Source organism: Oryctolagus cuniculus, chromosome 7 (genome assembly GCF_051225735.1).
Source record: "Oryctolagus cuniculus isolate XC-2025 breed Fujian yellow rabbit chromosome 7, ASM5122573v1, whole genome shotgun sequence".
NCBI classification, from domain to species: Eukaryota; Metazoa; Chordata; class Mammalia; order Lagomorpha; family Leporidae; genus Oryctolagus; species Oryctolagus cuniculus.
The window spans coordinates 105,326,911-105,346,192 of NC_142873.1; the positions used below are offsets into that span (position 1 = coordinate 105,326,911).

Sequence of the window (19,282 nt, forward strand, 5' to 3'; positions counted from 1 at the left end):
CTGAAGGCTTCCTTCCACTTGAGGATGGCACTGTATTAGATTGCCTTCTGCTCTGTAGCCAGTTTTGGCTATAGTACCTGCCTGTGGCAATACATGTTTCCACAGTTTACTTGGGGATTTCTAACACTGTGAGTGCTTCTCCCTGACCAATTACATAGCAATATGGCACCTCTGACGGAGCAGAAGAACCAGTTTGTGAGACACTTCCCCAGATAACCTCAAAAGGCTATAGCTCCCCATAACTTCTGGGCAGGTTCAGACAGAATGTGGCCTTGCACAGCAGGACAAATAAAATCCATAGGGAGCAAAGCTGATATCCACAAAAATTGTTCTGAAACCTATGGACACCTGGTCACCCAGAGACCAACTGATGTGCCTCATTATTTTTTTTTTTTAATATTTATTTGAAAGTCAGAGTTACACAGAGAAGGAGAGGCAGAGAAAGAGAGAGAGAGAATCTTCCATCTGCTGGTTCACCCCCTCAATTGGCCGTACGACCAGAGCTGTGCCGATCCAAAGCCAGGAGCCAGAAGCTTCTTCTGGGTTACCCACACATGTGCAGGGGCTCAAGGTCTTGGGCCATCTACTACTGCTTTCCCAGGCCATAGCAGAGACCTGGATCGGAAGTGGAGAAGCCGGGTCTCAAACCTTATGGGATGCCGGCACTGCAGGCAGCAGCTTTACCCGCTACGCCACTGCACCAGCTCCATTCCTCATTATTTTCACATTCTTCCCCATCTCTTTCTGATTCATCAACCACTTTTTAGTTAGGGTGTTGTTATATTGTACATTGAACGGAAGTTCTCAGTAGATTCATATATAAATTAATTTTAAAGCTTAGCTATTATAAAACCATTTCTCTTGCCTACTTCATGAGGGGTTATAGAGGTTTATAAAATTTAATTTCCAGGGGCAGCACCATGGTGTAGTAGGTCAGGCCTCCACCGGTGGCACTGGCATCCCATATGGGCACTGGTTTGTGTCTCAGCTACAGTGGAAGATGGCCCAAGCTCTTGGGTCTGTGCACATGGGAGACCTGGAAGAAGCTCCTGGCTCCTGGCTTAGGATTGGCCCAGTTCTGGCCATTGCAGCCATCTGGGAAGTGAACCAGTGGATGGAAGACCTCTCTCTGTGTGTCTTCCTCTCTCTGTCTGTGACTCTGCCTCTAGAATAAATAAATGAATCTTTAAAAAAATTTAATTTCCATAGACTTGACACTTCATAAACGGTTCCCTTACAATCCCTCTGTGTTAAAGATAAACAGAAACTTAACAAAGTTAATGATTGTCTCAAATTCACACAGCTTGTGAGTGGCAAAGCCAGGATTTAACCCAAAGACCTCATCTCATGCATAAATGTCTGTCCACTGCCACTGTTCCGTAGGCAACCTCTTGGTTTGTTTGTTTTGAATGCCTTTATGTCAAAAGAGATTTTTTAAGGTCTGGAGTGATCCAGTGCTTCACACCCTCTTTCCACTTTGGGCCCTGACTCCTGCAAGGAAGGGTAGAGAGTAGGGCCGTTCTGCCATCAATGAATCAGGGAGCCAACACTGCACAGGCAACATTCAAGCATTAAAACCAGGCCCAACACAGCTGTCTGGGCCAAAGGAATAATGAATGCCCCATATCACACCCATGTGAGATTGAAGGGAACATGTAATGAGGAAGAAGATTCACTAAACAGGCACCAGACTTTGATTACCTTTGCAATTTCATCACTTTAAAAAATTCTACAGTCAACATGGATAAATGCTAACTGCTGATTGTCAAATAGATATAAAATTGGCAAAAAAAAAAAAAGTCTAGAGAAAGAAAATTATAGGAAATTAGAGTAGGAGCTGTGGCCCAGAGGGTTAAAAGCTGTGCTTGGGATGTCCACATCCCATGCAGGGGTGCCTTTTCTAGTGCCAGCTACCCTGGCCCCCATCCAGCTTCATGTTCATGTGCCTGGGAAGGTGGCAGTTCATGGCCCAAATATTTGGGCTTCTGGCACCCATGTGGGAAACCTGCATGGAGTTCTGGGCTCTTGGCTTCAGCCTGGCCCAGCCCTGGCTGTTGTGAGCATTTGGGCAGTAAACCAGCAGACAGAAGATCTCTCTCTCTCTCTCTCTGCCTCTCAAATAAATAAATAAATATTTTTAAAAATAGGAAGTTAGATAGGCACATGGTATCAGGAGGCAAAGTACAGCCCATAATTGCCCCAGTGCCACATGGAAGCCCAAGGTTATGTCCTCCTGGGTTGGGCTGTGCATGCCTCTTAGGACTGACTGTAAGGGAAGGGAGATCTCAAAGATAATCTGTCTTTAATGAATGTTGTGTAGCTTCTTCCAAATGCTCCACGCAGGGCTGACACACCTATTCCTTAGCTGCTGGGAATAATGGTTCCCAAACACTCACAGCTGTGTCCATCTGGGCACTGCCCCAGGGAATGGCTTTGCAGAGTTGTACCTTTTCCCAGTCAGGTAGGATACAGAGATATAAAGCCCAACAGCCTGAACTCCAGGCCCATCCAAGTCCTTGCTGAACCCCCATTGAGAGGCAGCTTCTGCCTCTGCCTAATTCTGCCACCCTCAGTTCATTATAGGTCTAACTTTAACTGCTCACCAATCAACCTTCTTCATGAATGATATGCTTCCAGGGGACTCAATCTAAGATAACATCCAAATTTGTGCATATCACTCAGAGCCAGAATCAGAACTTAAAAGCTAGGTTTCCTCACTCATCATCTCAACCTAAACCATTCTCAACTAATATAGCTCCCTCCCTGGCCACAACTGTTTACATACAACTCAGTGGAGCAGCTACAAGGTGGGCCTCCCAAGCTGTGGAATGCTGACCAGCAGTGTGTCACACCGTTGGTTTCCATAGTACCTGGATAAGTTTTTGCTTTAACAATTATTTCACCTTGGGATTCTTCAAAGGAATCCAGTGAACAAGATTTCCAGTGAACAAGATTTATTAGACTCCAGCTTCATCAATAGGTGATCTATACAGAAACACACCTGGCACCTATAACCTATGCTGGCTTTAATACTCTGCTATTGCCATTTTGAAATTCTTAATCACTTCCGAAGATTTTTTCATTCTGTTTTGGGCTCTGCAGATCCTGTTGTGGGTCTTAATTCCCAGGAGGGGGAGGGGAACCTAGTAGTAGGTGCTGACAGGTGGGAATAAAAGCACACTGGAATCAGAGGGCCCATGGCCAAGCACTGACAAAAACTGCTGGAGTCAGGCACATACCTTCACGTGAATTAAGGTAAGAGACTGAAGCTTGCTTATGAAATCCATGACTTCATGAATGGACTCACTAACTACAAGCAAAATGTATATAAGAAGTGAGTCAATCAAGACTATAATAAAAATAGGAGGTTGAGTGATATGAAGATGGAATGTGAGTCACTGAAGATTGGGAATTATCATCAGAGTGGAAAGAACACTGGTTTCAAGGTCACGGGTAGACCCCCTGGGTTTGCAGCCCAGCTCAGCCTTTTCCAGATTAACAACCTTCTATGCCTGGTAGGAGGATTAGAAGAGTGAACTATGTAAAGCACTTAAAGCAACATATGCCATGTAGGAAGTGTTGGTTCAGGGTTGGCTCTGGTTATTCCTGCCTTGCTACTAACTTGATCAGTGCTTCTCAAACTATGTATGGTATTTTATTTTCAACCCTTGCAAGCTGATGCCTTGTAAAACCTGATAAAGTCGATAACAAGGAAAACAAAATAAAAAACACATATACAAAATGCAAGGCACATTTCTAATCACTGGATTCGACAGGCATAAAATGACTCTGTCAGAGTGCAATAAAAGTCTCTACATCATCATTTGCCATTTTTTCCGCTCATCTGGCCGCAAGTGGGAAGAGAACACACCTTGAACAGCACTGAACCTGAAAGCCTGTAACAGCTACTTTACGTTTTGAGTGCCTCGGTTCCCAGGTTTCTGCAAGAGATGAATGAGAAGAAAAGAGTGAGTACATCAAAGCATCTAATAAACTATAAAGTGCCCCAGAAAGGGAAATCAGTGGTAGGGTTGTAGGAGTCAAACTTATAAGGTCTGGGGCCAAAAGGTGCAAACCCTGTGCAACAAGTCCTTGTTGGTTTCAGGCTATAATGGTTATGATGTATCCTTTGAATCTTGTCTGAATCAGTCGGATGTTTCCTAATGCTATACAGAGCAGGAAGTCAAGGGCTTCTCTGGCAGGCTGTGGCTTGCGCGCCAGCAACCACTGCCATCCACAGGTTGCTAAGACCACACCACCAAGGGCAAGGCACCCAAACACACACTCCCTGCATCTGGGACACCCCCTTGTGCACCCTGCCCAAACGATTTCACTAAGACTGATACTGAGTAATGGGCAGGATTGGAAGGATGTCTGTGACCCACTTCTGAGCAGCTGGTAAAACTCAACACACAAGACTCCACCTCAAGCATGGCCTCTGCCCCCAGTGGTTCCAAGTACCCAACTTGGGCCTCATCTTCTCTTTCATCTCCACCCAGTCAAGCAAGAATGCAGATACCTGGGGATACTCTGTAAGTCTGTTAGCCAGCAAGACCTTCTGTAGCTTTTCTGGCTTCGACACTTTTTGAGGGCAAGCCCCCTGATTTGTGTCCCCATCTTTCGCTTTAGCACCTCGCTTGGCATATAGCCTGTGCTCAGTGTTTGCTGGGTGGCTGGATGAAGTCCAGGTTAGCAAAAGCGGCTCTTCAACTACCTGACCCCGAATCTATCCAGAAAAGCTCAACCAAACCCAATTAATTCATTGCTCAGGGCTTTGCCAAGTTCTGGACATCAGGAAACACACATTTCATGGGGGTGGGGAGTGGACAGGAGGCAAGCTCAGGATGGGTGGACGCGCCATCAAGTGCAAAGATTCGCTTTTACCTCCATTCTCTGGGGAGCAAAAATCTCTCCGTGGCCCCAAGGCGCTTTAAATGGTACTGAGCCTGTTTCCCTCAGAAATTTCTGGAGCCCAGCCTAACTTTTGTGCAGGGGTTTGGCAGCGCTCATCTTCGGGGGCCCAGGGGACCGATGGCACCAGGCTGCCAAGGCGCTCGCACGCGAAGGGAACTCGCGCGGCCCTGGCGCGGCCCGGCTGAGAGGCGGGTGGGGTTGGGCCGGGGGGGGGCCCTCGAGTCCCTGGAACTCCAGCACGCCATGAGAATTCGGGGAACGGACGACGGCCCAGGGCGGCCAGACCCTTCGCTGAGCCCCGCCGGCTCCCGACCCGGGCCCCGCGGCCGCCGGGTACAGCGGCTGGGGCGTCTGGGCCGGAGGTGGGGGGGCCCACGGCGGAGGAAGGAGACCGGGCGGCCGCCGCCCCGCCCGTCGGGCCGCCCGCCCCGCCCACCCGAGCGAGGCGGAGCCGGCGCCCGAGGAGCGGGAGGAGGTGGAGGAGGAGGAGGAGAGGTCGGAGCCGTCTCCAGGAGCCCTTGGAGACCGAGTCCCCGGTGGCGGCAGCGGCGGTGGGGGCAGCGCAGCGGCAAGCGAGTGAGCTCCGGGCGGCGGGCGCGCGCGCTCGGGGAGCCGGGGCCCCGCGGGCCCAGGGGCGCAGCGCGGGGCGGCGGCCGCCTCCGAGCCCCGGGTGCTGGGAAGCGAGATGGAGGGAGGGAAGAGAGGAAGGAAGGAGGGAGGAGGGAGGAAGAGTGTCCCGGAGGGCGGGGACTGTCGGGGCACTGGGCGCCGCAGAAGGGGGTGGAGGACGGAGGTCGAGGGACGCCGAGACCTGGAGACCGAGACGGCGCGCGCGCGCCCTGGACGGGCGGCGACCGGAGGGCGCGGGAAGCCGGGGCCGAGGGCTGGGGCGAGGGACGCGGCCCCCGGTGGAGAGTAGAGGCTGGAGGCGAGGCTTCCCCGCGCGCCTGCTCCCTCGCCGGCCCTCGGCCGCGAGCCCCGCGCCCGGGTGGGAGGTCCCCAGTGTTCCCAACCCTTCTTGGCTGAGGTGCCCGGCTTTGGAGGAGGGCCGGCGGGCGGCCGGGGGCGCCACGCCCCTCTTCCCTACTTTTCTGCGCTCTCTGGGGACCAGAGCCTCGCGGCGCCGGGAGCCTAGCGGGGAAGTAGCGGGTCGCGCGGGGGAGAGCCGCGGGGACACCCCGGGCGCAGCCCCGGAGCCTGCCCCTCCGCAGCCTGTGCTTGCAGGTGGTAAGGAGGAGGTCAGGGCTCCGCTGGGGTCTGGCGTGATTTTTTTTTTTAAGGTGTTACCCGGACACTAGTACCGCGGATCGGGTTGACTTTTTTTGGTTTTAATCGGGGCCTGTCGATTAAAGATCATTTGAAAACGCTGCCACCAAGTGTCTCCTAAGACTCGCCGCTCGGCTTCTCGGAATCTTAACGAACTTGACTTCAACCATTCATAACTTGGGAAAGGGAAGCCGTGGTTCTCGTTCACCTTCCCGCGTGTTGTGGGGAGAAACTTTGGACGGCTAGAAATCTGGGGAAGGGGCCCGGCGAGGCCTGGCACGTCGCGGTCACCCTCAAACCCGTGGCTAGACCAGGGCAGAGCCGACCCAAGCCCGGGGGCGGACGAAGGTCCCCTGCGCCCACGCGCCGGGGCGCGCTGGCCGGCTGCTCCGAGTGGGAAGCCGCCGGGGGCTTACTGGACCCTGTGGAGTTGGACCGACTTCACAGGATTAGCTTCCTCCCCGTCGGTTATTTCCTCTCCCCCTGCTGCCTCCGCGGACACTGTTTATATTTCCTGGGGCGGTTGTAGCCTCGCCTGAATAGATTGTCTATAATGAATCTTGGGACGTCTGTGTCTCTGTGTTGTCGGTTTTAAACGAGGAGTTTGGCTTTGCTATTAAAGTGGTAGTCCCCAAACGCTGCACTGCCGAGCAGCAGGAGGGGGCCCTCACCCAGGAGAACCGTGCAGGTAGCGCCCCCATGACGGATCGCGTTTGACTATTGCCAAAATAATCCATTCAAGTAAGCTAGGTTTTTTGTTTTTTGGTTTTTTTTTCTAAACCAGATGGTATGTATTAGCAGCCCCCCTTTCCAATAAACAAAACGTGTGATCCACACACATAATTTTTTAAAGTAATCAAACATTTTCCGGAGACTTAAGTGATAAAAGGACTTTCTGGATCAAATGTTAAATTCCTTTACCATCTCTAACAGTTAACCAGCGCCATAAAACCCTGGGTTGAGTCCAGAAACTGCTGACCAGTCTTTTGGGTGTTTAGACTTTATCCTTTATGCTGTTGTTACTTAGCCCGGGTCATTTAGTAGCCAGCCCTAGGGCATAAAATGCTTTAGATTTGGGTAGAAATAAGTAAAAATGGGAGGTGTTAAACAAGAGATTGAAAAATGGGAGTACAAACGTTTCCTATGAAGAAGCTCCTATCTTGTCTGAAAGACTAGCTCTCTAACAATTGCGTTTGTGTTGTAGGGTTTGTGTTGTTACTTGTTAGACAACAGGGGTGGTTCCTCAGTGTGCCAGAGCACAGGGCTTCAGAGTCAGGAGGCTTGAGGAAATAGTTAGCTAATACCAAATTAGTTTTTTTTTTTTTAATTTTTGTATTTGAATGTTGATTCCCGCTCTCTCTAGCAAGAAAAGGACTTCTAATTTAGAATTACGTCATTCACTGTTGGGTTTTTATTAGGTGACTTTCTTGTTGTTGGTTTTGGCTTGGCTTTTTTTTTTTTTTTTTAAAGTTTTATGTCAGCTTAAACTTAACCTAGGAAGGTTAGCCTAGTTGTGGAAGTCAGGCATGTTTTTCTGATCCCTAACTTGGAAAAGCAGCAGTTTAACAGCCGTTTCAGTGTGGGTTCGGTGTTTGTCAGACCTGGGTGAGAATTCTAGTCATTTAACCTTTTTTCAGTTTGGTTTATAACATTGGATTTTTAGTGGTCTCTGTCTCTTGAGTGTTTATGAAAGTGTATGAAACAATCCTTGGAAGACACTTGGACTGAACCTCACCCACAGTGAAGGCTCAGAATTATTATATGTTTTACTTACCTTGCTTGTTCAAGCAGCAGGCTTTGGATAAACTTTTAAGATCTTGAACTTTCTGGAAATGCGTAGAGCAGTTTTAAATGGCAAGGAGAGTACCAAGTTTGTCTGTGAGTGATGTCCCCACTGCAGCAGTAAGGATGAGCGTGATTAAAGGACTGAGGAGTAACGTGCCTTTCGCGCTGAAGTTATGGTTGCGTGGTGTTTTTAAAGCCAGGCAGTCGGAAACGTTGCATTAATTATCTTTTAAATTTGAAGAGAACTTATATTCCATGTCATTGGGTTTGTAGTTCTTGGATAGGAAATTAAGCTGGGAACAGAGTATTTGTCTTTAACCAACTATGATTTTTAATTAAAGCATGAAAAAGTGTAACCCAAGGGTATCTGGTTACTTACTTTTACATGTATTGATGTCGAAGGCCAACTTAGAAACCATAAGATGTGTTAGGACCGATTGTAATTTTTTTTTTAATTTTTGTAGGAATGAGTGTTGAGTTAATTTGAGGAATTTACTCCTCATACCATTGAAGCATTTACTAAAATTTGAAAAATGTTTAAAAATGCTTCCATCTTTGAAACAAACCCTTTAAAATTTCTGTTGAATTTTTCTTTCCTTAATGTACATCAGGTGCACAGAATTGGACAGAGCCAGAATCTTAGCTCATGCTGCAGATGACTTATAATTTTACTAATTGTCCCACAGGGACACAGAGAGGATGGTTTGTAATAATTTTCTGTGAGTATAAAGGGTGCAGTTTTATTAGGAATTGTTTCTTGCCTATGACATTATGCTCTGAAGCAGTGGAGGAGTTGGCTGAATAAATTATTGATTCCTTTTACTCCTGGAACACCACAGCATAATGATGGATTCTTGGCTCCTACTTGAAGGTGTGTAGACTATGGGTGAGTTACTTCATCTCTCTCTCTCTCTCTCTGCTTCAGTGCGGTGTTGTGAGGAATAAATGAGTTAATCTATATAGAGCATTTAGAATAGGGCCTGGCACATAGTCCATACACAATAAATATCAACATTGAATTATTACTGACATTTTCTCTTTCTAAATGTTATATATGAATGTGTATTATTTTTGTAACAGAACAGCCATATGAAATTTTAATGTTTCCCTCAAATCTAAAAATGTTCAGTAATATACAAAGTCCTGCCAAATAGTACCTACCAAGTAAGAGAATATAATTAGGCAATCATCATTGCAGTTTTGAGTGTGAAATGGATTGCGATATTAATTTGTTCAGCAAATTAATTTTCCTAGAACTCAATTCCATTTTCTTTCGTATTAGAAGTTTTAAGTAAATCAGTAACACATGAAGTCTCCTACAGGTGCAGTAGGAGAAAGGCAGTATACACAGATGCAGTGCACTGTTACGATTACAATTAGCTGTAAAATTTTCTTACATGATGAAGATTTGAGGAAATAGATGTGTTTCCCCTGATCTAAACATTATAGAGTATATATGTGTATTGCATCATTACATGGTACCCCATAAATATGTAGAATTTTTATATATCAGTTAAAGGTTTTTTAAATTTTAAAATATTGAATGTACAGAAACGTTTTAAACTCTACCTAAAGCACAGCTAGAATACAGGAAAATGGGTGATGGGATTCTGATGCTCATTCCATCCCTCCTGTGTTCTCCAGTGAACATGTATATATGATAAAAACCAAGTTATTTATATAGTAGTTACTCAGAAACAGGTCTGGTTTTTAAACCACAACTAGCAGAATTTTGTTGTTGTGTCAGGAAAAAAAAAAAAACTTTGGTGGCAGTTGAAAGTCCTTAAGTTACATATCAAGACCTTTGCGGCGTGAAATGTTTGCCTGTAGTTAGGAGGTTGTTTTAGGAGTTTGTGGTTTGTCTTCCTAAGAGATGTTTGAGAAGTCCGCCAGCGGCTCCTACGGCTCTCTCTGTAGAGCAAGTCCACTGACCGCGACAGGATGGAAGCTGACACTTGCAGATCCAGGCCTGCGCTGACCGACTGCGTCGGCACAGCACCTGCAATACGCACGTGGTTTAACCAGAAGGTCTGACAGAGAACGGATACATTCACACAGTGCTGTGATCCTATCTACTGAGCTGTTCCATGTCTGGGGCCCTTTCTACGCCCTCTGCAAATGCCATCTTGATCATTTCTCACCACAGCCCAGAAGTAGCTGAGGTCTCTAAGGGGAATGTGGCCCAGAGGGGTGCTGACCCCCGTCTCATGCCTGAGTGAGCTCAGAGCTGTGGTGGCCGTGCACCCAGCTGCAGGTAGGAGGTAGGAGGGCTCTGTGGGGCCTGGTCATTGAAGGTCTGAAAGTCTGTTTCACATCAAGGGAAACGGGAGGGCAGGGTTCCCTTGGGCATTGAGACATGCATCTGTGATTTCTCGGGCCTCTAACGGGCTCCTGGTCTTGAGCTGTAGCTGTCAGAGCTTCCAAAATGATCACAAGACCCTGCAGGCCTGGCATGAGCACCAAGGACCAGCCCCTGCCATTCCTGCACTCCCAGATGGACCTTGAGAATACAGGTGAAAGCACTGGCTAAATCCTGTTCTAGAACCAGCTCGTACCGGTAGATCCTGACCTCCCACTTTCCTCTGTGGGGCAGCAAGTCAGGAATGAACAGGTAGGGTGGATCTAGGCGCAGTGCAGGTGATGTGACTGAAGGTAACTTCTAGCTGGATTATTCCATTTATTGCCCCGTCTCTCTTGAAAAAATCATGTGTGGTGTCACTTAAATGTTTACTTTACCATGTCAGGTTTTATTGGGTATTGTAAAAGTGCTTAGCTGTGAGCGTCTGGTTGCCATCCCGTGGCAAGGAGAGTTTTTGTCTTCTTTTAATGGGTCTGCATTTCAGAGATTGCTGTTTAATAAAAACCAGAGGGTTGTAGCCAGTTCAGGATGTTGATACCTTTAGCTCTGCTGGAGAATGAGTAGCTAAAATAACTGCTTTGGGATCTGTTGGAGTGAATCAGCTACTAAGAATCTTCTGTAGTTTTCACATTCATTGGTTGCAAGTGGGTGAATTTTGGGGTCAGAGGGCCAGACAACTTTACAAAGTGTGTGCTTTCTAGGCTCCCATCCGGCTTGCAGGCAAGGTCCCATCATTGACTTAGGATGCCCCCTGTTTTGAGAAGCGAGAAGCACAAACACTGGTTGAACTCGAGCTGCTGTGATCACAGGTGCTCCCTGGAGCAGGGTCGGAATCAGTTGTCCTCTTTGCACTTGCATTCTGTGTGGAGAATTGCCTTCATTCAGAGTGGCTGTGTGTGAGCTCACGGGAGCCCCAGGGGGTGGAGTCTTCGCTTCACTGCTGTAGAATAATCAGGCCTTTACTTAGCTGCAGATGCTGCCAGCCAAGATGGCCCTGACCAAGGAATGTGAAACTCTTAGCCTCCCCTGGGACCCTTAGACTCAGACCCCAAGCTTGCAGTGACCTCAGATTTTGTGAGCTTTTCAGGGACCCATTATTGCAGAAGAGAAACAGGTGACCTCTCTGAGGAAGACTCAGAGTGAAATTCATTGAATCCTAGCCTGAGCTAAATGTAAGGCTGGAAACCGGAAGCAAAACCCACAAGCTGCTTGGACTTCATTGCGGCTCACTGAAGACGTTGTTGAGGTAAAACCAACATACCAGGTTTCTTCAACTGGAATCCCAGGCAAATTAGCAAGGTGTCAAAACCTAGAGATGAGCTGCTGAGGCTGTACCTAGATTTAGGAAACCTCCTTATTTATTTTTTTAAGATTTATTTTATTTATTTTGATAGGCAGAGTTACAGAGAGAAGGGAAGAGACAGAGAAAGCTACCTCTTCCATTCACTGGTTCACTTCCCAAATGGCCACAAAGGCTGGGGCTGGGCCAGGCCAAAGCCAGGAGCAAGGAACTTCTTCTGGGCCTCTCTGTGGGTGCCAAGGCCCAAGCACTTCAGCCATCTTCCCTTGCTTTCCCAGGCCATAGCAGGGAGCTGGATTGGAAGTGGAACAGCTGGAACTGGAACCAGTGCCGATATGGACTGCCAGAGCTGCCGGTGGCAGCTTTACCTGCTGTGTCACAGCGCCGGCCCCTAAGAACCCTTCTGAATTACTAGACTGTGGCCTGCATGTTAGATCAGAGGGCTCCCATAGCCATACAAGGTCATGCTAGGCTAGTCAGACAAGTTGTCAAGGGGGTTGGGGATATATTGGACGTCTGGCCATGAAGCAGAAGGATTGGGTTGTGACTGCTTGGCAACGGTGACCAGCATCATGGTGCACCAGGTTGCCACCACTGCTGGGGACCCGACTGTCCCCTGTCAGAGTGCTGCTTTGAGTCCTGGCGGCTCTGCTTCTCTTCCAGCTGCCTGCTAGTGTGCCTGGGAAGGCAGCGGATGATAGCCCAAATACTTGGGCCCCTGCCACTGGTGTGGGAAACGTGGATGGAATTCCTACCTCCTGGCCTTAGCCTGGGCCAGCCTTGTTTGTTATGATCGTTTGGAGGAATGAAATAGCAGTTGGAAGATCTCTCTATCCCTCCCTGTTGCTGTGCCTTTAAAATAATTAATAAATCTTAAACAATACTAGCCAGTGGTTGCACAGGTTGTTCACTGCATGTGAGTGCCCAGCCAACAGAAGCAAATGGAGGGTGTAGATCTGCTCAAAATCGGTATATTGGGATGGGGGTAGGGGTAGGGGTGGTAGGTCTGCCTGTGCCAGATGAGAGGGGCATTTCTTTCTGATGCTGTCCAGCCTGCACAGCCAGTTCTGCTTGGAGGGGTTGTCTTTTCTCACTCACACAAAAGCACAAGGTGAGTGACAGCAGCTGGCTTTCAGAGCCCTTTCTGCCCCAGTAGCCTTTTAGATGCCACGAGCTGGCAGAGTGTGGCACAGAGTAGGTGCTTAACAACTATCAGTGGAAAAGGGAAATAATGCCGCGTTCTCTGCAGAGCGTTCCAGTAAGCTACATGAGCCCCTGTTCTTTTTAAATCAAAGCAAACTGGAGCAGATTTGCTAGGAAACACGTTCAGTGGAGCACCTGCCCGCTGCTGGGGTTCTTTCTCATCAGTTCATCATTTCCTGCGGGTCAGGTAAAGACAGACCAGCCCTTGGGGTATTGTTGACATTGTTTGTGTTAGTTGGACACCAGCAGCATGCTCAGTGTTGCCTAGTGCATGCCTGTGCAGTCTCCCTTCTGCCTGGATGGGAGTTGTGGAAAGGGATCCATGTTATGTGTTGACCTACACTGGGCCCTCCCCTTAGGGGTTGCAAGTGGTGCAGCAGCTTTTGGTATTTGCCTAAGAGCAGCTACTTCTTTTGGGAAAAGACTCTTCTAGTGTGGAGTCAGAAATGGGCAGCCTTGTGGCCAAAGCTACCAGGACTAAGAAAGGTGAATCTGTGTAGTTGGAGCCTCTGTCGGGCTTCCTCTTTTAGGATGCTGCCTTAGAAAGTCAGCTCTGGGAGTTAAACTCACCCCTTCCAGCTCCACTCCTGGGAGGCATTGGCACAACAGGGTCGGCCAGGTTCGTGGGCCAGTGGTTCTGAGGAGAAAGGTGCTGCTGTGTACTTCGGACCTTGGCCAGCTGAGGTTTTATGAGAGTCGGCACTATGCAGGACAGCCAGCAGGCATCGAAATGTGCAGGCCTTCCATGTGGGAGCCGGTGAAGCGCAGCCGTCTTCAGACACACTCAGATTCCAAAGCAGAAATGGCAGGAGGTGTCAATTCCTGACACGAAATCCGTGGACATCCCCGTGGATGTCGTTAGCACACGCCCCTGTTGCTTTTACAGTAGGAATAGATGCTACAACATTCCAAGAGGTTCCACTTTTTAGGAATCTCCCTCTTGCATTAGGCAGAATATTCTGGTACATGCTTTGCCCTCTTTTTAAATTTTTTTTAACCATCCATATTTGATGTACAGCAAGCTGTATGAATCAGGAGAGCAAATAACTGCTCCTGGCCGGCTGCCTGGGAAGTGATCCTAGTGTGTCTGTGTTTGCCCCTGCTCACCTGCGTTTCTCTGACCTCCCTCCTGCCATGATGAGCATCAGGGGCCTCCAGGCCACTCGCACTTGGCAGGTGATGGAAAACAGGGCAGAAATCACACTCTCTGTTCACCTCTGAACTCTGCCCTGAGGTTTCTCTAATTCACTGACTTCTACCTGGGTACGCACCTGCCTCAACCCAGGTCTTCCACACCTCTTCCCCTGGGCTTTGTTTAATTCCAAGCTGGCCTTGTCCTGTTCCACAGACTCCTGGGAAGCATGGCTTATACTTCAGTAGGTAATCTATTCATATGTTCCCTCAAGATGTGGCAACCGAATAAAACGGTAAACACTAAATCTTGCTTCCATCCCCATCCAACCTTTTCCCCTACTCTCCACAAGTAGCGACTTGTAAATATAAGCAGATAAGGATGCATATTTTTATTCTCCTTTTCGTGAAGGTGGCACATTGCACATATTTGTGTCTGACTTGCGTTTGAAAGGTAGCTCTGTGACTTGGGGCTCTGTCTTCCTGGCACGGTTGTTTGGTCGTGTGGCAGCGCTGTGGTGTATTTGATCAGTCCCTGCTGTTGGACTGTTGCATTCCGTACAGTCTTTGGCCAAGACCAGCAGTGCGCTGGTGATGAAGGTGTAACAAGTCGCCGTGCTTTTGGGCAGGTGTAGCTGCGGTTGGATTCCCAGAAGCAGCACTGCTGAATCACAGAGATCTGTCATCCCCTCCAGGAGTGGTGAATCATTTTGGGCAGTGTCCTGGCTGCCTGCTTCCCCACGGCCCCGCCGGCAGAGGAATGTCTTTCTATTTTTGCTAATCTGGTTGGTGAGAAGCGGTCATCGAAAGTGGTTTACACTTGTCTGATTTTGAGTGAAGCAGAGGTGTGGGGTCACTGGACGCCGTTTCTTACGCCTTGCCTGGGCTGGCGGATCCTTCTGCGAGCACTTCTTGACCTTTCTGCCTGCATATGTCTCTGTCAGAGTCTCTTAAATACAGACTTCGGAATGCAATGGCTCCTTTGGGCCTCAGGGTAGAGTGGGCTGCCAAATTGTCAGTGCAAAATCAAGAGAAGTGGAAAGTAGGATTTTATGCCAGTAGCTAATGTCTGAATTATAAATAGTTGTCGGCTAATGGTATTATTAAGCTGGGGCTTCTCCAAAACTGTAATGAAGATGACATTCTGGTCTAGAATTTCTCCCTCACAAACAAAAACAAGCGCAAGAGAATGAGAATACGTCCATGCTAGTGGCATTTCCGGCAAAGTCTTTGAAGAATTCTAGAGTTCTCCATGTGTATTTACCTCCTGGAAGAAGGTTATACACGTGACACTTGGGTTGTTCACCCCATGAATCGGGCTCCTGTTCCCCACTTTGATTTCAACCCGAGTGAGCCATCTAGTCTGTTTCCAAGGGGAGAGAGAAGATGAAAGTCACAGAGTAAGGTCAGAGCCTGGGAAGCTATTTTAGTGTAGCATTCATTTTCATCTGAATTTCATAGAAAGAGGGAACGGATGGTTGTGGTTTTGTTTTTAGAAATTTGAAAGAGGCAATCCTTTGTAGAGCTAGCCTATATCTCCATCAAGAAAAAAAAAATGCAAAAAGCAAGCCCAAAGACCCGTAACAGCAAAGAACATTGTCTCTTGGAGTTCCCACACTCCCAAGTGGCCCATGAAAGAGATCCGAAAGAGAGGATCTTATCTCCCAAGTCCAGTGCTCTGCTCCTTTTCAGCTGCTGAATACGCAGGATCTTTCTTGTGTGGAGGTCAGTTCAAGTTCTCTGCATGCTTTGTTTCTCTTCTAGCACTGACCTCACTCTGTCGCTGTAGTGTTGCTGTCTCCCACCATGATGGCAGCTGCTGGAGAACAGGCGCTTGGTCTGTTGTTTATCTCCATACCTAGAAGGGTCCCCAGCTCCTCAGATGCTGGACCGGCTACTTTAAAAATTTGTGGAAAAGATACGTTGATTTCGATCCAGGAAATGTTGAACTCTACGCATGGTTTTTTCCAAGTATGCATTTTCCTCAAACTTCCTGAAGTAGCCTCCTGCCTTCTGGACCCCGCTGGGTCTCTGGGGTCCACAGCATCAGGGATCCCGTGTCCAGCGCAGGCCTGGGCAGGTCGTGTTAGCTGCTGCTTTGCTTTCCAGCAGGCCACCCTCAACCCTGCAAGCATGCGTGGGATTGAGAGCCCCAGCTGGGAAGTCCAGGTTACCTGGGTGAGTCTCCTGACCTCTCAGATCCTCTGTGGCTTTGCAAAACAGAGATAATAACACGACATTTCAGCAAATCTAAGATGCCATCGATTATGAGATGAGCTGTTCTCCTGGAGGGCACTGCAAAGGGCAAAGTGGTGCTCACTAGACTATAGCACACGTCAGCCATGAGACTGTATTGCTCTCTATGGCTGTCGTCGTCACAGATGACCGTAGATCTGTCTGCTTTGCATAACGCGGATGTGTGCTCTCAGTTCTGCAGGTCAGATGCGAGGGTAGGCTCGGGTGGCCTCTCTGCGCTGGGATTTTCAAGGCCAAAACCAAGGTATTGACCAGCTGGTGAGTACTGGGAAACTCTGAGAGGAATCTGTTACCAGGCTCTTGTGGCCGGAAGAATCCTGTTCCTTCTAGTGGTGGGACTGAAGGTTTCTTTTTGTTGGGTCGTGGCTGGGGGCCACCCTCAGTTCTTAGAACTGGCTCTCCAGTCCTTATGCTTGGGCCATAACTCTCAGGGGCAGCAGTCTAGCAAATTCTTCTCCTGCTATGAGTCTCTCTGATATCCTTTCTGCTCCGTCTCTGCCTTTCACCAGGGAAAAATTGATCAAGTTAATAAAATGGGGCCCATTTTGGGCAGGTGTGATGTGGCCCAGCAGGTTAAACCAGCACCTGCAACGCCCACATCACATATTGGAGTGCCTGGTTTGAGTCCAGCCTCCGAGCTTTCAGTCCAGCTCCCGGCAAATGCACCTGGGGTAAATGCGTGATGACCCAAGTACCTGGGCTCCTGCCACCAACATGAGAGACCCAGATAGACTTCCATCTGGCCCAGCCATGGCTGTTGTGGGCATTTGGGGAGTGAACCAGCAGGTGGAGGAGCTCTGTCTCTTTGTCACTCTGCCTTTCAAATCAAAGAAATAAAAATTTTTTTAAAAAAATATTGATCCCATTTATAGGACATTAATCTATGAAGGTAGGTAACTTTAATTACTCAATATGTAGTTCCTTTTGCCATGTAACATACATCTTCGTAAGTTCCACAAATAAGGATATGGCCATGGGGTGAGTGCCTATCATGAAGTTGTCCCAACAATAGGAATGTTAGGGTGTGCTTCTTAGAAGTGATGAAAGGCTACTTTTGACTTGTAAAGGAGCTACTCGTGCATATAAAGCCTTCAGAGCAGTAATACTAAATGCTCAGATCTTTTTTTTTTTTTTTAATTTTATTTGAAAGAGTTACAGAGAGAGGTAGAGACAGAGAGTGAGCTCTTCCATCTGCTGGTTCACTCCCCAGATGGCCACAACGCCGGAGCTGCACCGATCCAAAACCAGGAGCTTCTTCCGGGTCTCCCATGCAGGCACAGGGGCCCAAGGACTTGGGCCATCTTCTGCTGCTATCCCGGCCATAGCAGAGAGCTGGGTCAGAAGAGGAGCAGCCAGGACTAAAACCCATGTCCATTGGGATGCCGGTGCTTCAGGCCAGGGCTTTAACCTGCTGTGCCACAGCGCCAGCTCTATCTCAGATCTTAAATATTGTTATAACTCGGGGCCGGCGCTGTGGCTCACTTGGCTAATCCTCCGCCTGCGGCGCCGAGATACCAAATGGGCGCTGGGTTCTAGTCCTGGTAGCTCCTCTTCCAGTTCAGCTCTCTGCTGTGGCCCGGGAGGGCAGTGGAGGATGGCCTGAGTGCTTGGGCTCCTGCACTGCATGGGAGACCAGGAAGAAGCACCTGGCTCCTGTCTTTGGATCGGTGCAGCGCCGGCCATCGCGGCCATTTAGGGAGTGAACCAATGGAAGGAAGACCTTTCTCTCTCTCTCTCTCACTGTCTATAACTCTACCTGTCAAATAAAAAAAATATTGTTACAACTGACATTATTATCACAGTGGTCACATAATACCATTGCCTTTAATCTCATTTGAAGTTATTCAATTTGAAGTTATTCAAACAATTAAATGCATGTGGCAGGTGCTAATTGAAGGAGTATAGTGCACCCATGTGACAGTAAATGCGATGACGATGATGATGGTTACTCCTTGAGTGCCAGCCGTGTGGGAGCTTGTGCTGGGAGCTTTCTGTATGCTTTGTCACTCTGGTGGTAGAATTGAGGTGAGGAATATGAGGAGGAAGGGACCAGTAGTACACAGTAGTGACATTACATTTTCAATCCAGGTTTGTCTGGCTGTGAAGTCAGTGCCCCTTTCCCAGCGCCGTGTTGCCTGCCCCACCCTCCCTGGTGGTCCTGTGTGAAAAGTACAGCAGGCAAGGTGTCCACCTGTTGGGCTGGAGGGCACGGGAGGGGACACGGGGAAGGTGAGGTTGCCCTGGATTGTCTTTCTCTTGCACTTGCGTGCTTCGTTGCTGTTGGACGTTTGGCTTCCTAGGGACAAAGCCCCTGTCTCTTCATCTGAGTCTCAGTTTTTAATAAGCCCAAATGCCTTTTTTCATGCCACAGATAGTTATCAGTGGCCTGCTGTGTGGGGATATAGCCATGAACACAGAGTTCACTGAATAAAAGCCACTTGAACAAGGTCAGTTCAGACAGGGAGAAGAATTGTCAAGACAGCAAAGCAGGGACTGGGGCAGTGAGAGACGGGTCTCAGGGGTGGTGTTTGGCTGCCAAGGTGGCAGTTGAGCTGAGACCTGCATGAGAGGGAGGCAGGCGGGGGAAATGCGCTCAGGTGTCTGGAGAAGCAGGTCGCAGCCATAAGACACGGGCCTGTGTGGGCCATTGTAGAGTCTGGATTTATTGGAAACGCAAACAAGACTGTACAGAGAAATCCACCTTGTGTTCACAGATAAGCTACAGGGGGCAGGGAGTGAGCGCCTTGAGTGTGCCCGGTGGTGTTGTGCAAGGAAGAAAGTGTAAGGCAGGGGAACGCCTGCTTTTCCCAGCGCGAAGGGGGAAGGAGCAGAGGAGGAAAGTATAATAGAGTGAGGGGGAAACAGGAGCTACCTGCATTCAACACTGGAAGAGCACAGTCCCTAGGCATCTCGCCCCACACAACGGCAGGTTGTCCATCTTGGGCTTTTCAGGCCCAGGTAGATGTTGTTTGAAACTGTTCTCTTCCTCTCCTCCCAAGCCTGTTCCTCTTCCTGCTTTCCCTACATCTCTGGTGCAAGATGTCTCCCGCCACCAGGTTGCTGGGCTC

The 19,282-nt window shown here is 48.6% G+C and overlaps 1 protein-coding gene across 7 annotated transcripts in view; it reads left to right on the plus strand.

Annotated features, from left to right (window-relative positions):
- The first annotated feature begins 5,234 nt into the window (after positions 1–5,234).
- GNG12 (G protein subunit gamma 12) overlaps positions 5,235–19,282 on the plus strand; it is a 151,783-nt gene continuing 137,735 nt past the window's right edge. The window contains exons 1-2 of one of the 7 annotated variants that reach the window (XR_016237288.1): positions 10,562–10,576; positions 16,388–16,458. The gene's annotated coding sequence lies outside the window, so the exon portion shown is untranslated. Of the gene's footprint in view, positions 5,491–10,494; positions 10,577–10,598; positions 10,618–11,270; positions 11,571–16,387; positions 16,473–19,282 lie in introns of those variants that run through there. The other 6 variants (XM_017346182.4, XM_089337237.1, XM_051856370.3 and 3 more) reach the window with 6 other exon arrangements.